The 22,899-nt window shown below is 38.8% G+C and overlaps 1 non-coding gene across 1 annotated transcript; it reads right to left on the bottom strand.

The window, feature by feature from the left end:
• Window positions 1-5,642: 5,642 nt before the first annotated feature.
• On the bottom strand, window positions 5,643-5,749 carry LOC115802411 (U6 spliceosomal RNA). Its single transcript, XR_004022877.2, has one exon. It is a non-coding gene; the product is annotated as a U6 spliceosomal RNA (small nuclear RNA).
• Window positions 5,750-22,899: the final 17,150 nt, after the last annotated feature.

Raw genomic sequence — 22,899 nt, 5'->3', positions numbered from 1 at the left:
CATGAACTGCTGGCAATAGGTGATTAGGATGTGTGAGATAGCAGGAAAAAATATATATATATTGGTCTCTGCCTTCTGTTCTAATTAGGTAACTCTTGGTGGGCTCCTGGATGGAGGCTGGTCACCAGAAAGATCAAGCCATGATTAGAAACTTGGAATTTTCAGCCCTCCTCCAGAGAAAGGAGAGGGGCTAGAAATGAAGTTAATGATCCATGATGCCTAGGTGATAATTCCTCTATAAAAATCCCTAAAGTATGGGTTTGAAGAGCTTCTGGGTTGGTGACTGCTTGGAAGTGCTAGGAGAGCAGTGCTCTGGGAGAGAGCATGGAATCTCTGTGCCCCTTCCCACATAGCTTGTCCTGCACATCTCTTTCATCTGGATGTTCATCTGTATCTTTTAGCATATCATTTTATAATAAACCAATAAACAGCAAGTATACTGTTTTCCTTAATTCTGTGAGCCACTCTAGCAAATTAGTTGAACCCAAGGTGAGGGTTTTGGGGATTTATAGCTGATAGGTCAGAAACACAGGTGACAACCTGGACTTGCTATTTGAAATTGGGGTGGGGAGCAGTCTTGTGGCACTGAGCCCGTAAACTATGGATCTGGCTCTATCTCCAGGTTGATAGTGTCAGGGTTGAGTTAAATTGTGGGATGCCCAGCTGGTGTCACAGAATTTCTTGGTGTGGGAAAAATTCTCACACATTTGGTGACCAGAAGTGTCAGTAGTGAAGTGTTCCGTGTGAGTAGTAAAGGGGAGATACACAAGAAAGTGAGTTTTTCCTACTCAGGATGGCTCTTAAATTCCTACAGCTCTTACACAGTCTCTTGCAATTGGAGACTATAGTAGGTTGAGGTAGGCAAAAGATCAAGAAAATCTTACTGTATCCCATCATGAGGAGAAATAAATAAACTCTTTTTCTAGATGATCTTTAGACTACTGCCTCTCCCTCTGATTAAATCTGAGGCTATTTGGTTAATTAAAGGAAATGTTTCCAGACATTTATTATAAAAGTCTTAATAGGGCTTCCATTCTTCTCAGTGACAGTTTTAGATTTTCATATCTATTCTTCTCTGTGACAACTGTAATATCTTAGGTTTTCATGAGAATTCCTAAGAGTATATGGGAGAAATACAAGCCAGCAATTACTATATATTCTTTTAGCTGAGCATGGTGAGAATTGCAAGAAGGGAACAGTGTGCTGGAATTGCTAAATGAAATAAGTAATGGTGAAAAAATTCTGTGACTTGGAGAGACATACAGAGTATTTTTTCTCGATCTTCAGAGACAATAGAAAAGGTATGATATTGGGATCAGGTAGACTTGGTCCTACCAGTTCTTATCTCTAAGTCAGAGTACATCTGTTTCCTCATCTATAAAATGGGAATAATTATGTTACCTACTTATGGGGATTGTTAGAGATTATGATGAAAATCAACTGTTATTCATTTTTGTGGTCCCAGTGTGATCATCTCTTCTGAGAAGCTATTCTTGACTCTCTTCTCCCACAAAATTAGGTAAAATACCCTGTCTCTGGGCATTCCTCCTGCCCCTACACTTATTCCCACTCTACACCAGGACATTCTGCCATCACTGCATTTCTTATCGTATCGAAATTGCATCTATATATACTTGTCACTGCCACTAGATTGTGATATCCTTATAACCTTTATGTCTTCAACACTTAAATAGAGTCCCTGCTCATCAAAGAGTATGAACTCAGTAAATGTTTGTTGAGTGAATTAATGACGTATTTCAAGTGCTTGCCCGGTAGTTAAAACATTAAAAACATTCAATAATTTGTTCTTGACTTCTTTTGTAAATTTTTATCTCCAAAGTTTTATCAAGGAAAAGATTTATCTTTTGTTTATGATGCTTTAACTACTAAAATGCAGAGTTAGGACTGTTTTTGGATCCATTCTAGGTAATTAGATACACTGTGAGAGACATGGTTCATGGAAGGTTAAGATCTATCAAACTAGATGAATAACAGGATGAAAATTGCTTCAGACCTTTAGTCATAGCCTATGCACATACATCTAGACAAATTATTTATTTGACCCTTTGTCCATATTTTTTGTAAATACATAACTTGGCAGTGTCAATTTAGATCATCAAAGCAATGTGTTGGAGACCTTTTTTTTGCATTTGTCTCAGCTGCCTTATTGCACTGCATTACAAATGATGATAATTCTGTGCTTAATTATGCTTAGCATAATATATTTGCAGCCCAGTGTTTATCAGTTGGACATAACAAAAATGCTGTTATTTCTTCCCATCTTCCTTCTGCTTATCACTTGTTGATTTTTGAAAGCAGCTGGAGTTGTTCCATGTGAATGGAAACAATTACAAGGCTGTACAATAAATGCTTTCTCTCTAGAAACCATCTTATATCAACTGTGATCTTTGCTTTTTAAAGATTTGGTGTACGTTTTCATGCAAACTTTTAACCTGATTTTTGCTACCCTTTCAGATCAGAAAAAATCTCTTAGATTAAAAAAAAGCTCACATTTGAATTTTTCAAAAGCATGCATATTTCATCCATTGAAACAAGAACTTCCGTGTCTCCAAATTGACTATTATAATCTGTCAGGCATGTGTTGATTCATGTTTACGTAGAAGACCATCTTAATATAATGACGGTATTTGTGCCTTAGGTTCTCATATTTTTAACTATTGCACATGACTTAGGAGTTGGAAAGTGAGTAGCTTTTGGATAGTATTTATTTTAGAATGATCGCTTCAGCTAGTTTGTCCATTAGAGATGAATTTATTAAAAAAAATGTTCTTTAAAATTTTTTTTGAGTGTAAGGTCAAAACTGCAATTAGAGCATAAGTGTAATTACTGAAAAACATTGTAGATTATGTGATTTTTCCCGAAAGTTCTAAGGTTAAACTTCATGAAAAATATTTTTGGTGGCTCTCAATACTTATTAAAAATTAACATCATCTTTTTTTGGTCCCACCATGTGGCATGCGGGATCCTAGTTCCCCGACCAAGGATCTAACCCGTACTCCCTGCAGTGGAAGAGCAGAGTCCTAACCACTAGACTGCCAGGGAATTCCCAAATTAACATCATTTCTGAGAGTAGCTTTTTTTTTTTTTAATAGATCTTTATTGGAGTATAATTGCTTCACAATACTGTGTTAGTTTCTGTTGCACAACAAAGCAAATCAGCCATATGCATACACATGTCCCCATACAGAGAGTAGTTTTACAAGTAAAGCTTAGGTCATTATAAAACATATGAGTTATGCTTTAATAATAATAGCCATGCTTATTAAGCAGCTCTTCTATGTCAAATGCTTTATATAAATTATACATAATTATCTCATTTATTCCTCAGAACAGTCCCTTTAAAGGAGAGGACAAGAAAGTTAAGGATTTTGTTCAGATTTGGTAAGTGGAAGATGCAGGATCAGAGGTCACGTTTGCCTGTGCTAAATCCTTGCTCTGTATCTGTTGATATTGCTCATCTTCCTTCACCCATCCTGCCACCAGGGGGACCCAGGGGATATAGCCAAATGAAAGCTCCAGCCAAGGGCCTTCTCTATTCTGAACTTTGCTGATACCCTAAACCCTTGCTGCCTTTCCTTTTCAGTAAACTTAACACATCCAGGAAGGAATTTTTTGGCTTACTTTATTTCTTCCTTATAAGTCTCTCTTTTGTTCTAGCAAATTCTAAATGCAAGAGAGCCTCTTCCTTTAGTGTAAGTTGCTCAAGGTGGTAACAGCAATTAAGTGCCACATTTCCTTCCTTTCTCTTTCTCTCTTCCCTTCTGATCCTTTCTTTGCCAACACTGACTGCCTGGCATGTATGTAATAAGTGCTCAAGAAATGGCAGCTACTGTTGTGTTCCAGGTTCTGGGGCTCCTCTCTGAAGGGATTTTTGGTAATAATAATAATAATAATCATAGCTAATATTTATAGCGCGGTATGTACCAGAATCCCTTTCAAGCACTTTAAATGCATGTCCTCTGTTATTATGTCTGTCTTTATCAAGCAAGGAAAAGGTGAGGCTCAGAAAGCACATTACCTGTCTAAGATAACAGTGATAACTGGTTGGTGTCATAGTTCTGGAGCTCAAGTTTTCTGACTTCTAGTCCTTTACTGACTGATGTGGTGGCGTAAAAATGTGCTGCTCAAATCTCCTTCAAGAGAATCTGCTGTGAGGAGCGTAGCTGATGACAGACTCCAGCTGGCAACCCCTTTAAAACCACCGTGGTGTTCATACCCAAACCATACTTCCTTCCCCTCGGCTGCCTCTGGACAATGACTGAGCGTGGTGGGGATAATAGTACTAGCGTATTCCAGAAATGGAAAAATAATTCAACATTAGTAACTCTGTTAATATAATTCACCTAGAGGAGAACAAATAAGAGAAATCATGTAATCCTACCAATCAAGTATTGGAAAAAAACTCAATAAACTAGGGACTGTATGGCCACATTTTAAATTAATAGTTTCAATGAGAAAATCCCCATAATGTCAAGAATAAAGCCAGAGTGTCCACTGTCACTACTTTTTTTCTTTTTTTAATTGAAATATAGTTGATATAGAATAATGTTAATTTCAGCTGTACTACATAGTGATTTGACATTTACATACATTATGAAATGATCATCATGACAAATCTAGTAACCTTCTGTCCCCATACAAAGTTATTAAGATATTATTGACCATATTCTTTATGTTTTATGTTGCATCCTTGTGGCTTATTTATAACTGAAGATTTGTGCCTATTAGTCCCCTTTACTTATTTTGTCTCCCACCTCCCAGCAACCAACAGTTTGTTCTCTGTTTTCATTTGTTTTGTTTGTTTGTGCTTTAGCTTCCACATATAAGTGAAATCATCTGGTATTTGTCTTTTTCTGTCTGATTTATTTTACTTAACATAATATCCTTTAGATCCATTCATGTTGCCACAAATGGCAAATTTCATTCTTTTTTATGACGAATATTCCATTGTATATATGTACCACATTTTCTTTATCCATTCATTTATTGATAGACATTTAGATTGTTTCCATGTCTTGGCTATTTAATGCTGCAGTGAAACAATAGTGTGCATAAATCTTTTCAAATTAATGTTTTTGTTTTCTTTGGGTAAATACCCAGAAGTGAAATTGCTGGATCATATGGCAGTTCTATTTTTAATTTTTTGAGGAAACTCCATACTGTTTTCCATAGTGACTCCACCAATTTATAATCCCACAAACAAGGGTTCCCTTTTCTCCACATCCTTGCCAATACTTGTTTCTTGTCTTTTTGATAGTTGCCATTCTGACAGGTATGATGTGGTAGCTCACCGTGGTTTTGATTTGCATTTCCCTGATGATTAGTGATGTTGAGCATCTTTTCAGGTGTCTGTTGGCTATCTGTAGAAAAATTTCTATTCGGGGCCTCTGCCCATATTTTAATTGGGTTGTTTTTTTGTTTTTTTATATTGAGTTGTATGAGTTCTTTATGTATTTTAAATATCACCCCCTTATTGGATATATGTGATATTGCAAATACCCTCTCTCATTCTGTAGGCTGCCTTTTTGTTTTGTTGATAGTTTCCTTTGCTGTGCAAAGCTATTTATTTTGATGTAGTCCCATTTGTTTATTTTTGCTTTTGTGTCCCATGCCTGAGAAGAAAATATATGGAACGTATCACAAATTTCTGTGCCATTCTTGCTCAGAAGCCATGCTAATCTTCTCTGTATTGTTCCAATTTTAGCATATGTGTTGCCCAAGTGAGCACTCACTACTACTTTTTTAACATGGTTCTGAAGGTACTTGCCAGTACAATTAGAGAGGAGAGAATGAGGCATATATGTTTGAAAAAGGATGTAATATTATCATTATTTGCAAATGTTATACTTGCTTACATGAATATACAAAAGAATCAACTGAACAATTGTAACAAACAATAGAAGAATTTATAAATGACTGAGTATAATAATAAACAGCAAGCAACTTTCATAAGTACAGACAATAACGAACTGGAAGTTATAATGGAAGAAAATATCACATTTACAATAGAAAAAATTTATAGAAATTAATTTAACAAGAAATATACAAAATCTGTACAAATAAGGAAAGCATACATTTTCTTAAATAGGAAGATCCAGTGTTATAAAGATATCAGCTCTTACTAATGTAAGTAATAAATTCTATATCAGTAAATACAATAAGAGTGTTATTTATTTGTTCATTTGTTTTTTGAACTGGAAGGGTTGAGTCACATGGAAAATAGGGAAAAATATTCAAGAAAAGTCTGGGCAAAGAAGAGTAACAAGTTACAGTCTCTCCCATATTTTAAAATATAGAGTTATAGTAATTGCATTAATGTAATAATAATGCATGAATAAACATGCAGATAAATGGAATACAAAAGAAAGTCCGTAAGTAGACACAAATATGTGTTGGATATTAGTGTATGGCAAGAATGGCATAGCAAATCAGTAGGTAAGTGATGAATTATTTAATAAATGGTATTGGGACAACTGGATAGTAATCTGGAAAATAAAATTATTTTTGGACTCTTACCTCATTTTTTATCCCTAAATTCCAAATGTTTCAAAGATTTAAATTTAAAAATAAAAGTAAAAACTATACTATAGAAATATTATGTATGTATACACACAGGTGTGTGTGTGTGTGTGTGTGTGTCTGTGTGTGTATGTAAAACATTTCAAGGTTAAGAAGACATTTCTAGGATTAATCCAAAACTAAGAAATCTTAAATTAAAAGATAGATTAATTTGACCATATAAAATTAAAATAAAATTATCTTGTCATTAAAATCCATAAACAAAGGAAAAAACACAAATGACAAGCCAGGGGAAAATATTTTGTTTGCAACTCATGACATAGACCAAAGGATATGTTTCTCAGCATATATAAATAAATATGTGAGAAGAAGACCAATAATCCTACAAGAAAGGGACAAAGGATCAAAACAGTTGGTATCAAAGGAAATATAAATGGGTCTTAACATATGAAAAGGTATTCACTTAATATATAATAGGAAAAAAATTAATTTAAGTTAAAACTACAAAGAAGTGCCATTTTCCCTTGTTAGTTTGGCAAAGATAAAAGAATTTTGATAGCATGCTATATTGAAAGGGGTGTGAGAAAATAGGTATTCAATACACTGCTATTAGTTATATAATTTGGTATAAACTCTATAAAAGGCTATTTAACAATATCAAAATTACAAATGCATATATTCTTTGATCCTGCAATACTACTCTGGGAATTTATCCACAGCTATGCTTGTCACGTCTTAAGTGACAAATATACAAGTATATTCCTTATAGGGCTGTTTGAAATAAAAAGATTGGAAGCAGCATAAATATCTATATTAGGACACTGGTTAAGTATATTATGTACCTGTATGGCATGGGATTCTATGCAACCTTTTAAAGAATGAAGCTGTTCTATATGTACTGATTTTGGACAGTTTCCAATATATAATGTTAAAAGAGTAAAGGGAAGAATATGGTGTATAGTACAAGTTTTTGTTGTTTTTGTTGTTGTTTGTTTTACACTTGTATGCTTTTATATGCATTGAACACCTGTAAAATGATCAAGGTACGTCCAGGGAATGAAAGTAGGAAACTAGGGGACAGGAGAAGTGAAATAGGCTAAATTTTTAATCTACAAATTTTCATTTGAATTTTTTACTGCGTGAGGTATTACATACATGTAATACTCAGTGACAGCACTAAGCACACTACTCAATTCACTTGATCTTTTCTTGGTACCAAGACTTTCTAGATGGAGAATGAAATGGTCATTTACATATGGAACAAGCTTCTTATCTTGTCGAAGACTGGTAAGTTTGCTGACTGGCTGCTGCTTTAGGCTGCTTTTGAAACAGGGAGTGCATGCCTGTACTTAACAGGGACTCTGGTGACGTGCCCTGTGATTTTGATGCCAGAGATGAAAACCTAGAGAGAGAGTAATAGGAGGGTGAGACTAGGAATTACAGTGGGTGGGGTGAACAGACTTTGGGTTAAGGAGGTGAAACTTGCCAGCAATTTTCACCCCTTTTATTAAGATATTTATCTTGGATGGTTATCTGCTTTGTACTCTGTGAAAGTAGAAAATCAGGCCATGGAGTTAACCAGAGCCTGGAGTTCTTTCTAAGGAAGCAAAATGGCTAAGAAAACACAGCAGTAATTTAATGTTTATAAAGAATGGGCTGAAATAACTATAGTATATCAAAAGCAAATAACTGCTGAGGAAATTGGCATATTTTAATTTGGTTCAGACTATATTTTACATGTTCTGGCTGTACTGTAATGTGCGAGTTTGTATGTAGAGCTTAAATGTATAATTAATACAGCTTTGAGGCTAGTTCTATCCACATGATTAAAATTTATCATGGAATTAACTTTCACATAGAGACTTTTTAACATGTTATAGTCAATGCTATAAATTAGATCTTCTCTGATGAGCTCTGAATAAAGGATTCTAATTTATCTCAGTGGTATTTTATTAGAGACATTTTAATTGCTATGACAGGTATAAAGCACCATCAGTATCTTGGCTAAACATTTCAGTTACTGAAATCATTTTCCCTCCTAGTAAAAATAATTGGTTTAAAGAATATTCTGTTTTATTGAAGATGAACTAAAAGTCTTTTATTTTATACGCATGATTCAGCCTCACATTGAAACTTTGTGGGAAGTTTGCTCCATAAAGGAAAAAAGGAATCTTTTTACATCAGTGAAGGAAATTATATTCTATCCCAAGGAAGAAATCCCAAATTTCCCTTCCAGAGATCTAAAAGTAAAGATCTGGGAATTGATTGCTGGTGAATAGGTTATGGGTGTGGCATTTTTAAATTGCTTTCCAATTATTTGTATTTTTTCCTTATATCTATTTTTTTTAAAAATCAAAATAATAGAAATATATACTTTAAAAATTTCCAATAATACTTTCTCGATAACTACTCTTAACAGTTTGGCATACATTCTTCCAGAAATTTTCCACACAAAGTATTTTTTTCCTCCTTAAAATTCTGGATCTGTTGCCAACAAATGTCTGAATTCTTCCTGCTCTGCCTGCTGCATTTTATCAAATTTGCCCACCCCATGCAGTTTCAATCACTTTGTTGGAATGACGCATTATCTAACTATAGCCAAAATTCCCAGTTTCTGGGCCTAAGGACAGATTTTATGCCAATGCATCTGTGCCGAAGAGCAGGTTTTAGATTGTGTGCCCGTGCCGAAGTAGGGACTGGGTGCCAGCTTGTTCAAAGCTCAGCCGACTGCAGATACCCACATGGAGTGAGGCTGCTTCTGGTGGCTCCGCTTCTTCAACCCCAGACACGAGTGTCTGGTGGAGCACAGTGATGAAGGGCAGTGTCTTTATCGCACTTCCTCACACTTTGCTCTGTGGATGAAGTAAGGTCTCTCACTTCAGTTTCGCCCTTGTCAAAATGATTACCAAGTTTATTCCATCTTGGATTGTATGTTTCCTAGCTACTAATGGATGATTTTTATGGTTTAATATTTGACCACTAATTCACTAGACACTAGTGAGAAGCTTTAAAAAATGTCTTAGAAGACAATTTTTGTTCAGTATGATAGGTCATTTGGAATAATTTAAATAATTTAAAGAGGGGCTGAAATTAACAGTCTAAATGCCATGCTGCATTTAGTGTTGTTTGAATTCTAACAAATCAAATAGATCTACTAAAGCCTAATACAAAATTCCATGGACGCTAGAATATTAATTCTGAGAAACGCTGGGTCAGAATGCATCAGAAGCTGTTAAATGTCTTACTGAATTTTGTCAACTTGCCTACCCTCCTTAATATGCCATCTTCAAGTTTTATTCTGGTATATTGAGATGCATGTAAAATTGCTGAGAGGTGTCAAGTAGGTAGTTGGATATACAACCGTGGGGGCTCAGAGTGTGAAACAGATACATAAATTTGGGAGTTGTCAGCATAGATGGTTTTAAAAGCTACATAATTAGATGAGATCACCTGAAGAAAATGTGGGGAGAAAACTGATCCAGGTGAATTTCTAACATTTAGATGAGGAGCAGGCAAAAGAGACTGAAATAGAGTGGCCACATTGGAAGATGATGTCAGGGAAACTAAGAGGAGAGCAATTCAAGAACGAGACAGTAGGACTTCCCTGGTGGCACAGTGGTTAAGAATCCGCCTGCTAATGCAGGGGACACGGGGTCGAGCCCTGGTCTGGGAAGATCCCACATGCCACGGAGCAACTAAGCCTGTGCGCCACAGCTACTGAGCCTGCGCTCTAGAGCCCGCGAGCCACAACTTTTGAGCCCATGTGACACAACTACTGAAGACCGCACGCCTAAAGCCCGTGCTCCACAGCAAGAGAAGACACCACAGTGAGAAGCCCGCGCACTGCAGTGAAGAGTAGCCCCCGCTCACTGCAACTAGAGAAAGCCCATGCACAGCAACGAAGACCCAACACAGCCAAAAAATAAAGTAAAATAAATAAATTTATTTAAAAAAAAAAGAATGAGACAGTATACAGTGGGGTCAGTGCTTCTACGTGGTCAAGTAAGATGATGTCAGAGGAGTGGGTGTTTTTGGTAATCTTAGCATGAAGAACTTTCAGGTTATTGTTGAGACAAGTAGATTGAGAAGGTAATGGAAGGTGAAGAAGTGGAAATGACGTGTGTAGAGAGTTTTTGTAATATTTTACTGTAAGGGAGAAAAGAGAATTGGTACAGTAACTGGAGGGAATTGTAAGGTCAGGAGATGTTTTATTTCATTTTGCTTTTGTTACCAACCATCCTGAGTCGGTCCCCAACAAGGGTCCTTCTGTGCAGTGTCGTTTGAGTCAATAGAATGAGACCAAGTTTGGTTCAGAAGCAAAGGAAAACTTTATTCTTGGATCAGAGAATGGAGAGGTGCAAACTAGTGCTTTTCCCGACAGGCTGTGGGCGGGGCTGCTTTATAAGGATCTCCTCATCAGGGAGGGAAAGGTCGGAGTTCTCCCGGGGCTGGCACAGCTGTGCTGCTCATGCTCCAGATAGCAGTGCCAGGCACAGCATCTCCACATGCAACCCGTTGCTGAGGAACTGTGGTCCAAAGTGCTGAGTGCAAGGTCTCTGCAAGCGGCCCCCTATGAGCAAGTGAAACTAGACGAAGCGCAAAGGAAAAAACAAAACTTAGACTTTATTTTACTACCCAGATTCTATTTTTATTTCCTGGGAGTTGTTAATGAGCATTGCCAGTTAAAGATCCCTCCTCTGTCTTTTGACCTGCTCCTCACTCTTGAAGGGCGCTGAGGGGCGAAGGTCCATGTTCTGTAACTTCTTCCTGCTGATTTTGGGTGTCAGTCACCATAACCCTGTTTAGAGGAGCAGAACTTCTCCTCAGCTGCCTGTAGATATGTTTGATTGTCACCAGGCCTTAACACTAACTGTTCATACCCCTGAGCACCCACCATTTGTCTAACCTTTTGGACACAAAGGACACCAGACAATTTAAGATACATGGCTCAAATACTAACAAGAGAATAATGATCACATGACAAATGTTTTCCTAAAAATGCAGGTATCTAGGTCTTTCGCTTGTAGGCAAAAGTGTGCCCTGATGCTGAGGCTCACTGCCTTGGCCTGAATATCCCTGGTCACACTTTTGTTGTTTTTCAGAAGACAAGCTTCAGGGCAGAGAGTGGTTCACACAAGTAGTCAAGGGGTTCCATCACCCCAGGTTGTCTCTCAGAGGTTGGGGCTCAGGAGCCCTCTTTACTTGAGTGTGATATACCCACAGAATGATTCCTGAAACTTCAGGGCAGAATGGGTGGTTAGGATCACCAAGTGAGATCATTCCACTTAGGAGTGAGTTGGTTTTGTTGGCTGCCAGTTTTCTAGGATTTTAGGTTCACCCAGTCTCCTGGCTGGAAGGGGTGCAGGGCCAGGTCAGTGGGTGAAGGCAGCACCTGGTTACCATATTCCATAGGGGCTATCACGGTTTCTTCTACCTGGAGGGCATACTTGAGTTGTTCCATTTCAAGGGGGCTAAAGTGTCCCTTCTCTTGGGTTTGGGAATGGGTCTACCATACATGAGTTCAAATGCACTTAACTTTAACTTACTCCTTGGAGCTAACTGCATGTGGAGCAGGGCAATCAGAAGCAACTTAATCTGATTTTCTTGAGTTTCCTGACATAGTTTGGCTAAGACCCTTTTCAAGGTCTGATTGGACCTCTCTACTTTCCCCAGTGAATAGGGTCTCTGGGCTGAGTGCAAGGTCCATTTTATGCCCAGGGCACTTGTTAGCCCCTTCGTCACTTAAGACACAAATGCTGGACCATTATCACTTTGTAGGGATCCTGGGAGCCCAAACCTGAGGATTATTTCTTTTAGTAATGCCCTAGTCACTTCAGCTGAATGAGGAATGAGAAAAGGGGACTCACCCTTGGGGTATTAGCTCAAAAACTGGGACTAGTGGGGAATGCTTCTATCTGACCAGAAAATGTGTCTACTTGTACCAAGAGATATACCTGAAATTGCCTGGTACTCTGGGTATGACAGTGAAATCAACCTCCCAATCTTCTCCAGGATATGTCCCTCTGGTCTGAATGGGCCTTATCTGGGGGCCTCTGGGAGATCTGGTATTGGGGTTGTTCATTGTGTAGATGGGACATATCTCAAGAATTCAACTGATTATACTTTTCATGTCAGGAGTTACCATGACCTTAACTAACCAATTATATAGGGCTTCCCTCCCACAGTGAGTTCCTTGATGAGCCTTTCTGATGGCTTGACAAGCTGCGGTTGGGGAAAAGAAGTATTGCCGGTGTTCATCAACTAGCCACTCATGGCCTCCTCGTTCTCTACTGAAGCCCTGTTTTTGGGCTTTGTCTAACTCTTCCTTACTGTAGATTGGGTATTAATTGGATGGATCTGGACTTCAAGGTATGAGGGGTAATTGCCAAGTTACTGGTTCTAGGGCCGCCCTTTTGGCAGTTGCATCTGCCTTGTTGTTTTCCTTTATTACCTCTGCATTCCCGTTTTGGTGACACCTACAATGAATCAATGACACCTTTTTTGCAAGCTGTGCTGCTTCTAAGAGCTTCAGTATGCTTAAGCCATATTTCAACTGTTTATTCTCTGCAGTAGGCATGCCTGTTTCCTTCCAAATAGCCCATGTGCATGTAGGATGGCATATGCATACTGGGAATCTGTATAAACATTGAAGATCCTCCCAGTCCTGAGCTCTTAGGTGAGGACAATCAGTTCCACCTTTGGGGCAGAAGTCCCTGGGGATAGGTTTTGTGCTTCTTTGACTTGGGTCTGGGAGGTCACTGCATATCCTGCCAGCCTTTTCCCCTCTTTTATAAAACTGCTCCTCTCTGTAAACCATTCCTCATCGGCATTTGGGAGAGGTTCACTTCCTAGGTTGGGATGACTGGAATAGATCATGTCTATGGTTTCTATACAATCATGCTCTGGGGCCTTGTTTCTGTGGGTAGCAGGGTGGCAGGATCTAGCATGTGACAGGTTTTTATGGTAGCCACTGGGCTGTCTAAAAGCATAGGGTGAATTTGAATCGACTTTCCAGGGGATAGCCATTCTGTTCCCTTAGAACTTAACTAAAGTCTGAGCCTGGTGTGGCATTCATATAGTGACTGGTGACCAAACACTAACTTTCACCCTCCTTTAGCAGGGTTGTGGTAGCTCCTACTGCCCGTAGGCAAGGAGGCCATGCCTTAGCAGTTTGATCTAATTGTTTAAAGAAATAAGCAACCACTGGAGTAAGGGGTCCTAGTTTTTGAGCTGATGTGCCAAAGGTAGTTCCCCTTCTCTCATGAATGTAAAGGTCGAAGGGTTTAGCTAAATCTGAGAGGGCTAGGGCGGGGGCCTGAAGTAATTGCTTTTTCAACTCTTGAAAGGCCTCTTCATATTCTGAATTCCATTCAAAAGGATCATTATCCTTTCCTTTCAAATTTATTTATAGAAGTCTAGTTATTAGGCCGTAGTTAGGGATCCAGATGGGCAAAACCTGGCCACCTCCGAATGCTGTTTTCTACTTTTAGGAGTGGTGAGGCAGCAAATGGCTTCTTCTCCCTCCTGGGGTAGGCTTCTCTGGCCTTCTATAAAAATGAAGACTATGGACTTCGCTGGTGGTCCAGTGGGTAAGACTCCATGCTCCCAATGCAGGGGGTCCAGGTTCGATCCCTGGTTGGGGAACTAGATCGCACATGCATGCTGCAACTGAGTCCACATGCTGCAGCTAAGAAGTCTGCATGCCACAACAAAGATTCTGCGTGCTGCAACTAAGACCTGGCACAGCCAAAATAAATAAATTAGTTAAAAAAAATGAAGCCTAGGTAAGTCACCTGAGTTTATAATATTTGAGCCTTTTTTTTTTGGACACCTTATATCCTTTATGGGCTAGGTGGTTCAGAGTGATTACAGTATTTTTGTCAGAAGCCTCCTTAGTAGGGCTGGCAATCAGAATGTTGTCTACATACTGGAGGATTATTCCCTCCAGATGTAGATCTTTCAGGTCTTTAGCTAAAGTTTCCCCAAAGATGGTGGGGGACTTTTTGAATCCTTGGGGCAGGACTGTCTAGCAGTGTTGTTGTTTCTGTTGTGTGTTTGGGTCCTGCCATTCAAAAGCAAATATTTCTTATGACTGTGGAGCTAATGGAATACAGAAGAAGGCATCTTTAAAATCTAATACAGAATACCAGGTCCTGGTGGATGGTAGAGTGGCCAGCATGGTATAAGGTTAGGGACTACTGGAGGTATATCCCAGGTGGCTTCACTGACTGCCCTGAGGTCCTGTACAATCCGGCATTCCCCACTGGGTTTCTTTACAGGGAGAAAAGGGTATTACAGACTGATTAGCACGGTCTAATAAAGCCCTGGTCAATTAGGCTCTGTATAATGGGGGCAATGCCCAAGAAGGCCTCTCCAGGATACTGTTTTCTATTGGGCCATGTATGTCCAGGTTTTAGATGGACTGTCACAGGACTGGCTCCTACAGCTCGTTCCACCTGTCCCTGATTTATTAGAGATTTACTCCAGGGAGATCAACTTGCTCTGTCTGGGGAAGTTTTTTCCTCAGCCATTAACATTATCATCTTGTGCCATTTGTCTAAGGGAATGCCAGTCTCCAGTTTGTCTCCCATTAGGTGGATAGTAGCGCCCAATTTATGTAAGATATTTCTTCCTAGCAGGGATATAGACTATTCAGGGACATACAGGAAGGAATGGGTGAGCATGTGTTCATCCAATTTATATTCTAATGGCTCTATGAATGTCTGTTGTTGGGCCTGCCCTGATACCCCCGTAATTTTACACCTCTTATGACTTGAGTTTAGCTGATCTGGTGTTCAGAACTGAGTAAGTGGCTCTGGTGTCAGCTAAGAATTTGACAGTTTTCCCTCCTACGTCCAATGTCAACCAGGGCTCCTTGGGGATCAGCTGGAGTCCTGGCTTAGGAGCCCTCTGGCCCCATCATTCTCCATCTATTTGGACCATCTGCCTTTGAGGGTAATGGCCAGGATCTGACATTTCCCTTTGGGGGCAGTGAGGGCATTCTCCTTTTCAGTGTCTCTCTGGTTTACGTATGGTGCAACGATTGGGCCCTAGTTTCCTTGGCTTGCTATCCCTCAGTGGGAGCTGGGCGCCACTCACCAGAGTTGAGTGTCTCCGTGGACAGTTAGTTCAGATTCCCATGCCAACCAATTGACATTGGAGGGCAGCAGCTTGCCTCTGGGCCTTTTTATTCTCTGACTTTTCTTCCTCTGTATCTGGGTTATTAAACACCCTCAACCCTCAGTAGGCAACCTTGACCAGGCGATAGGTCGGGGCATCTGGTGTGTTTCAATTTTCTGAAGTTTATGCCTAATGTTGGGGGCATTTTGGGAAATAAAATATGACCTCAGGATTGCATTCCCTTCCAATGACTCAGAGCCAGCGGTAGTAGATTTAGAGGCCTTCCAAGAGATGCTCTAGGAATCCTGGAGGGTCTTCCATTGGCTCCTGATTGATTTCCTTTATGTTATTCCAACTGACAGGTTTCTGTCCTCCTCCTTGGATTCCCTTTAGGATCATATTTTTATAACAAGTCAGTCTCTGTCTTCCACCCCCTTCTCCATTGTCTTGATGGTCCCACTTGGGTTTGGTATCTGGGATCACTTGATTCCGTGGTCTGAAAACAGCATGACCTGCATTGTTTCTGTTCTCTTTGGTTTTTCTTGCCTCATTAGGAGTACTTTGAGGAGGTTCTGGGTGTCAACCCAGGTGGGGTCATGGGTCTGAAAGATTCCCCTACTCAGATACAGGACGCCTCTGGATTTTCCCACAACCTCTTACTATGACTTTTACAGCTATACAGGTCAGAAGTGGTAAATGGGATGTGTACCTAGATGAGCCCTTCTTCTCCATCGGGACCTGCTTGAAAGGGAGTACTTTTCCTGGTGGGTTGTTAGACCCTGGATGATAATTAGTCATGTAAATACCCCAAGATTTGACCCAAATAAGATTTCTGGTTCAGGAAATTTGGCACAAAAATAATAATGGATTCCTCAAAAGACCAAAATAGAAGGCATCCATATGGTGTGGACTCTGATATAACTGGAGGTCTCCCTTGAATTTTTTTTTTTTTGTGGTACGCGGGCCTCTCACTGTTGTGGCCTCTCCCGTTGCGGAGCACAGGCTCTGGACGCGCAGGCCCAGCGGCCATGGCTCATGGGCCCAGCCGCTCCGCAGCATGTGGGATCTTCCCGGACCGGGCCACGAACCCGTGTTCCCTGCATTGGTAGGCAGACTCTCAACCACTGCGCCACCAGGGAAGCCCTGAATTTTATTTTTTTATACAACAGGTTCTTATTAGTTATCTCTGTTACACATATTAGTGTATATATTTCAATCTCAGTCTCCCAATTCATCCCACCACCACCACCACCCCCGCCCCCTTTCCACCCTTGGTGTACATATGTTTGTTCTTTATATCTGTGTCTCTATTTCTGCCTTGCAAACTGGTTAGTCTGCACCATTTGTCTAGATCCCACATATATGCGTTAATATACAATATTTGTTTTAATCTTTCTGACTTACTTCACTCTGACAGTCTCTAGGTCCATCCACGTCTCTACAAATGACCCAATGCCATTCCTTTTTGTGGCTGAGTAATATCCCATTGTATATATGTATCACATCTTCTTTATCCATTCGTCTGTCGATGGGCATTTAGGTTGCTTCCATGACCTGGCTATTGTAAATAGTGCTACAATGAATATTAGGGTGCATGTGTCTTTTTGAATTATGGTTTTCTCTGGGTATATGCCCAGTAGTGGGATGGCTGAGTCACATGGTAATTCTATTTTTAGTTTTTTAAGGAACCTCCATACTGTTTTCCATAGTGGTTGCATCAATTTACATTCCTACCAACAGTGCAAAAGGGTTCCCTTTTCTCCACACCCTCTCCAGCATTTGTTGTTTGTGGATTTTCCGATGATGGCCATTCTAACTGATGTGAGATGATACCTCATTGTAGTTTTGATTTGCATTTCTCTAATAATTAGTGATGCTGAGCAGCTTTTCATGTGCCTTTTGGCCATCTGTACATCTTCTTTGGAGAATGTCTATTTAGGTCTTCTGCCCATTTTTTGACTGGGTTGTTTGTTTTTTTAATATTGAGCTGCATGAGCCGTTTATGTATTTTGGAGATTAATCCTTTGTCCATTGATTCATTTGCAAATATTTTCTCCCATTCTGAGGGTTGTCTTTTCATCTTATTTATAGTTTCCTTTGCAGTGCAAAAGACTTTAAGTTTCATTAGGTCCCTTTTGTTTATTTTTGTTTTTATTTCCACTACTCTAGGAGGTGGGTCAAAAAAGATCTTGCTGTGATTTGTGTCAAAGTGTGTTCTGCCTATGTTTTCCTTTAAGAGTTTTATTGCGTCTGGTCTTATATTTAGGTCTTTAATCGATTTTAAGTTTATTTTTGTGTACGGTGTTAGGGAATGTTCTATTTTCATTCTTTTACATGTGGCTGTCCAGTTTTCCCAGCACCACTTACTGAAGAGACTGTCTTTTCTGCATTGCATATCCTTGCCTCCTTTGTCATAGATTAGTTGACCATAGGTGTGTGGGTTTCTCTCTGGGTTTTCTATCCTGTTCCATTGATCTATATTTCTGTTTTTGTGCCAGTACCATATTGTCTTGATTACTGTAGCTTTGTTGTATAGTCTGAAGTCAGGGAGTCTGATTCCTCCAGCTCCTTTTTTTCCCTCAAGATTGCTTTGGCTATTCAGGGTCTTTTGTGTCTCCATACAAATTTTAAAAGTTTTTGTTCTAGTTCTGTGAAAAATGCTGTTGGTGGTTTGATAGGGATTGCATTGAATCTGTAGATTGCTTTTGGTAGTATAGTCATTTTCACAATGTTTATTCTTCCAATCTAAGAACATGGTATATCCATCTGTTTGTGTCATCTTTGATTTCTTTCATCAGTGTCTTATAGTTTTCTGAGTACAGGTCTTTTACCGCCTTAGGTAGGTTTATTCCTAGGTATTTCATTTTTTTAGTTGCAGTGGTGAATGGGATTGTTTCCTTAATTTCTCTTTCTGATCTTTCATTGTTAGTGTATAGGAATGCAAGAGATTTCTGTGCATTAATTTTGTATCCTGCAACTTCATTCCAAATTCATTGATTAGCTCTAGTAGTTTTCTGGTGGCATCTTTAGGATTCTCTATGTATAGTATAATGTCATCTACAAACAGTGACAGTTTTACTTTTTCTTTTCCAATTTGTATTCCTTTTATTTGTTTTTCTTCTCTGACTTCCATGGCTAGGACTTCCAAAACTATGTTGAATAATAGTGGTGAGAGTGGACATCCTTGTCTTGTTCCTGATCTTAGAGGAAATGCTTTCAGTTTTTCACCATTGAGAATGATGTTTGCTGTGGGTTTGTCATGTATGGCCTTTATTATGTTGAACTAGGTTCTCTCTATGCCCAATTTTGGAGAGTTTTTATCATAAATGGGTGTTGAATTTTGCCAAAAGCTTCTTCTGCATCTACTGAGATGATCCTATGGTGTTTATTCTTCAATTTGTTAATATGGTGTATCACATTGATTGATTTGCGTATATTGAAGAATCCTTGCATCCCTGAGATAAATCCCACTTGATCATGGTGTATGCTCCTTTTAATGTGTTGTTGGATTCTCTTTGCTAGGATTTCGTTGAGGATTTTTGCATCTGTATTCACAGTGATATTGGTCTGTAGTTTTCTTTTTTTGTGGTGTCTTTGTCGGGTTTTGGTATCAGGGTGATGGTGGCTTCATAGAATGAGTTTGTGAGTGTTCCTCTGCAATTTTTTGGAAGAGTTTGAGAAGGATGGGTGTTAGCTCTTTTCTAAATGTTTGATAGAACTCATCTGTGAAGCCATCTGGTTCTGAACTTTTGTTTGTTGGAAGATTTTTAATCATAGTTTCAATTTCAGTGCTTGTGATTGGTCTGTTCATATTTTCTGTTTTCTCCTGGTTCAGCCTGGAAGGCTATACCTTTCTAAGAATTGGTCCATTTCTTTGTGGTTGTTCGTTGTTCGTTTTATTGGCATAGAGTTGCTTCTAGTAGTCTCTTATGATGCTTTGTATTTCTGCAGTGTCCATTGTAACTTCTCCTTTTTCAATTCTAATTTTATTGATTTGAGTCCTCTCCCTCTTCTTCTTGATGAGCCTGGCTAAAGATTTATCAATTTTGTTTATCTTCTCAAAGAATCAGCTTTTAGTTTTATTGATGTCTGCTGTTGTTTTCTTTGTTTCTATTTCATTTATTTCTGCTCTGATCTTTATGATTTCTTTCCTTGTACGAACTTTGGGTTTTGTTTGCTCTTTCTCTAGTTCCTTTAGGTGTAAGGTTAGATTGTTTATTTGAAATGTTTCTTGTTTCTTGAGGTAGGAGTGTATTGCTATAAACTTACCTCTTAGAACTGCTTTTGCTTCATCCCATAGGTTTTGGATCATTGTGTTTTTGTTTTCATTTGTCTCTAGGTATTTTTTGATTTCCTTTTTGATGTCTTCAGAGGTCTCTTGGTTATTTAATACTGTATTGGTTAGCTTCCATGTGTTTGTGCTTTTTACGTTTTTTTTTTCCCCCTATAATTGATTTCTAACCTCATAGCAGTGTGGTCAGAATAGATGCTTGATATGATTTCAATTTCCTTAAATTAACCGAGACTTGATTTGTGACCCAAGATATGATCTATCCTGGAGAATGTTCCTTATGCACTTGAGTAGAAAGTGTAATCTGCTGTTTTTGTTTTTTTTTTCATTTTAACATCTTTATTGGAGTATAATTGCTTTACACTGGTATGTTAGTTTCAGCTTCACAACAAAATGAATCAGTTATATATATACATATGTTCCCATATCTCTTCCCACTTGCATCTCCCTCCCTCCCACCCTCCCTAGACCACCCCTCCAGGCAGTCACAAAGCACCGAGCTGATCTCCCTGTGCTATGCGGCTGCTTCCCACTAGCTATCTACCTTACGTTTGGTAGTGTATATATGTCCATGCCTCTCTCTCACTTTGTCACAGTTTACCCTTCCCCCTCCCCATAGCCTCAAGTCCATTCTTTAGTAAGTCTGTGTCTTTATTCCTGTTTCACCACTAGGTTTTTCATGACATTTTTTTTTCTTAAATTCCATATATATGTGTTAGCATACGGTATTTGTCTCTCTCTTTCTGACTTACTTCACTCTGTATGACAGACTCTAGGTCTATCCACCTCCTTACAAATAGCTCAATTTCATTTCTTTTTATGGCTGAGTAATATTCCATTGTATATATGTGCCACATCTTCTTTATCCATTCATCTGATGATGGACACTTAGGTTGTTTCCATTTCTGGGCTATTGTAAATAGAACTGCAATGAACATTTTGGTACATGACTCTTTTTGAATTATGGTTTTCTCAGGGTATATGCCCAGTAGTGGGATTGCTGGGTCATATGGTAGTTCTATTTGCAGTTTTTTAAGGAACCTCCATACTGTTCTCCACAGTGGCTGTATCAATTTACATTCCCACCAACAGTGTAAGAGGGTTTCCTTTTCTCCACACCCTCTCCAGCATTTATTGTTTTTAGATTTTTTGATGATGGCCATTCTGACTGGTGTGAGATGATATCTCATTGTAGTTTTGATTTGCATTTCTCTGATGATTAGTGATGTTGAGCATTCTTTCATGTGTTTGTTGGCAGTCTGTATATCTTCTTTGGAGAAATGTCTATTTAGGTCTTCTGCCCATTTTTGGATTGGGTTGTTTGTTTTTTTGTTATTAAGCTGCATGACCTGCTTATAAATTTTGGAGATTAATCCTTTGTCAGTTGCTTCATTTGCAAATATTTTCTCCCATTCTGAGGGTTGTCTTTTGGTCTTGTTTATGGTTTCCTTTGCTGCGCAAAAGCTTTTAAGTTTCATTAGGTCCCATTAATTTATTTTTGTTTTTATTTCCATTTCTCTAGGAGGTGGGTCAAAAAGGATCTTGCTGTGATTTATATCATAGAGTGTCCTGCCTATGTTTTCCTCTAAGAGTTTGATAGTTTCTGGCCTTACATTTAGGTCTTTAATCCATTTTGAGCTTATTTTTGTGTATGGTGTTAGGGAGTGATCTAATCTCATACTTTTACATGTAGCTGTCCAGTTTTCCCAGCACCACTTATTGAAGACGCTGTCCTTTCTCCACTGTACATTCCTGCCTCCTTTATCAAAGATAAGGTGACCATATGTGCGTGGGTTTATCTCTGGGCTTTCTATCCTGTTCCATTGATCTATATTTCTGTTTTTGTGCCAGTACCATACTGTCTTGATTACTGTAGCTTTGTAGTATACTCTGAAGTCAGGAAGCCTGATTCCTCCAGCTCCATTTTTCGTTCTCAAGATTGCTTTGGCTATTCGGGGTCTTTTGTGTTTCCATACAAATTGTGAAATGTTTTGTTCTGGTTCTGTGAAAAATGCCAGTGGTAGTTTGATAGGGATTACATTGAATATGTAGATTGCTTTGGGTAGTAGAGTCATTTTCACAATGTTGATTCTTCCAATCCAAGAACATGGTATATCTCTCCATCTATTTGTATCATCTTTAATTTCTTTCATCAGTATGTTATAATTTTCTGCATACAGGTCTTTTGTCTCCTTTGGTAGGTTTATTCCTAGATATTTTATTCTTTTTGTTGCAATGGTAAATGGGAGTGTTTTCTTGATTTCACTTTCAGATTTTTCGCCATTAATGTATAGGAATGCCAGAGATTTCTGTGCATTAATTTTGTATCCTGCTACTTTACCAGATTCATTGGTTAGCTCTAGTAGTTTTCTGGTAGCATCTTTAGGATTCTCTATGTATAGTATCATGTCATCTGCAAACAGTGACAGCTTTACTTCTTCTTTTCTGATTTGGATTCCTTTTATTTCCTTTTCTTCTCTGATTCCTGTGGCTAAAACTTCCAAAACTATGTTGAATAAGATTGGTGAGAGTGGGCAACCTTGCCTTGTTCCTGATATTAGTGGAAATGCTTTCAGTTTTTCACCATTGAGGATGATGTTGCCTGTGCATTTGTCATATATGGCCTTTATTTGTTGAGGAAAGTTCCCTCTAGGCCTACTTTCTGGAGGGTTTTTATCATAAATGGGTGTTGAATTTTGTCAAAAGCTTTCTCTGCATCTATTGGGATGATCATATGGTTTTTCTCCTTCAGTTTGTTAATATGGTGTATCACGTTGATTGATTTGCATATATTGAAGAATCCTTGCATTCCTGGAATAAACCCCACTTGATCATGGTGTATGATCCTTTTAATGTGTTGTTGGATTCTGTTTGCTAGTATTTTTGCATCTATGTTCATTAGTGATATTGGCCTGTAGTTTTCTTTCTTTGTGACATCCTTGTCTGGT

The sequence above is a fragment of the Delphinapterus leucas genome, chromosome 4, assembly GCF_059928025.1.
Source record: "Delphinapterus leucas isolate spDelLeu-1000000601 "Yukka" chromosome 4, BTC_Dleu_Yukka2, whole genome shotgun sequence".
In the NCBI taxonomy this organism is placed as follows: Eukaryota; Metazoa; Chordata; class Mammalia; order Artiodactyla; family Monodontidae; genus Delphinapterus; species Delphinapterus leucas.
Note: the sequence above shows the minus strand (reverse complement) of the source record. Positions and strands in the feature narration are given on the sequence as shown.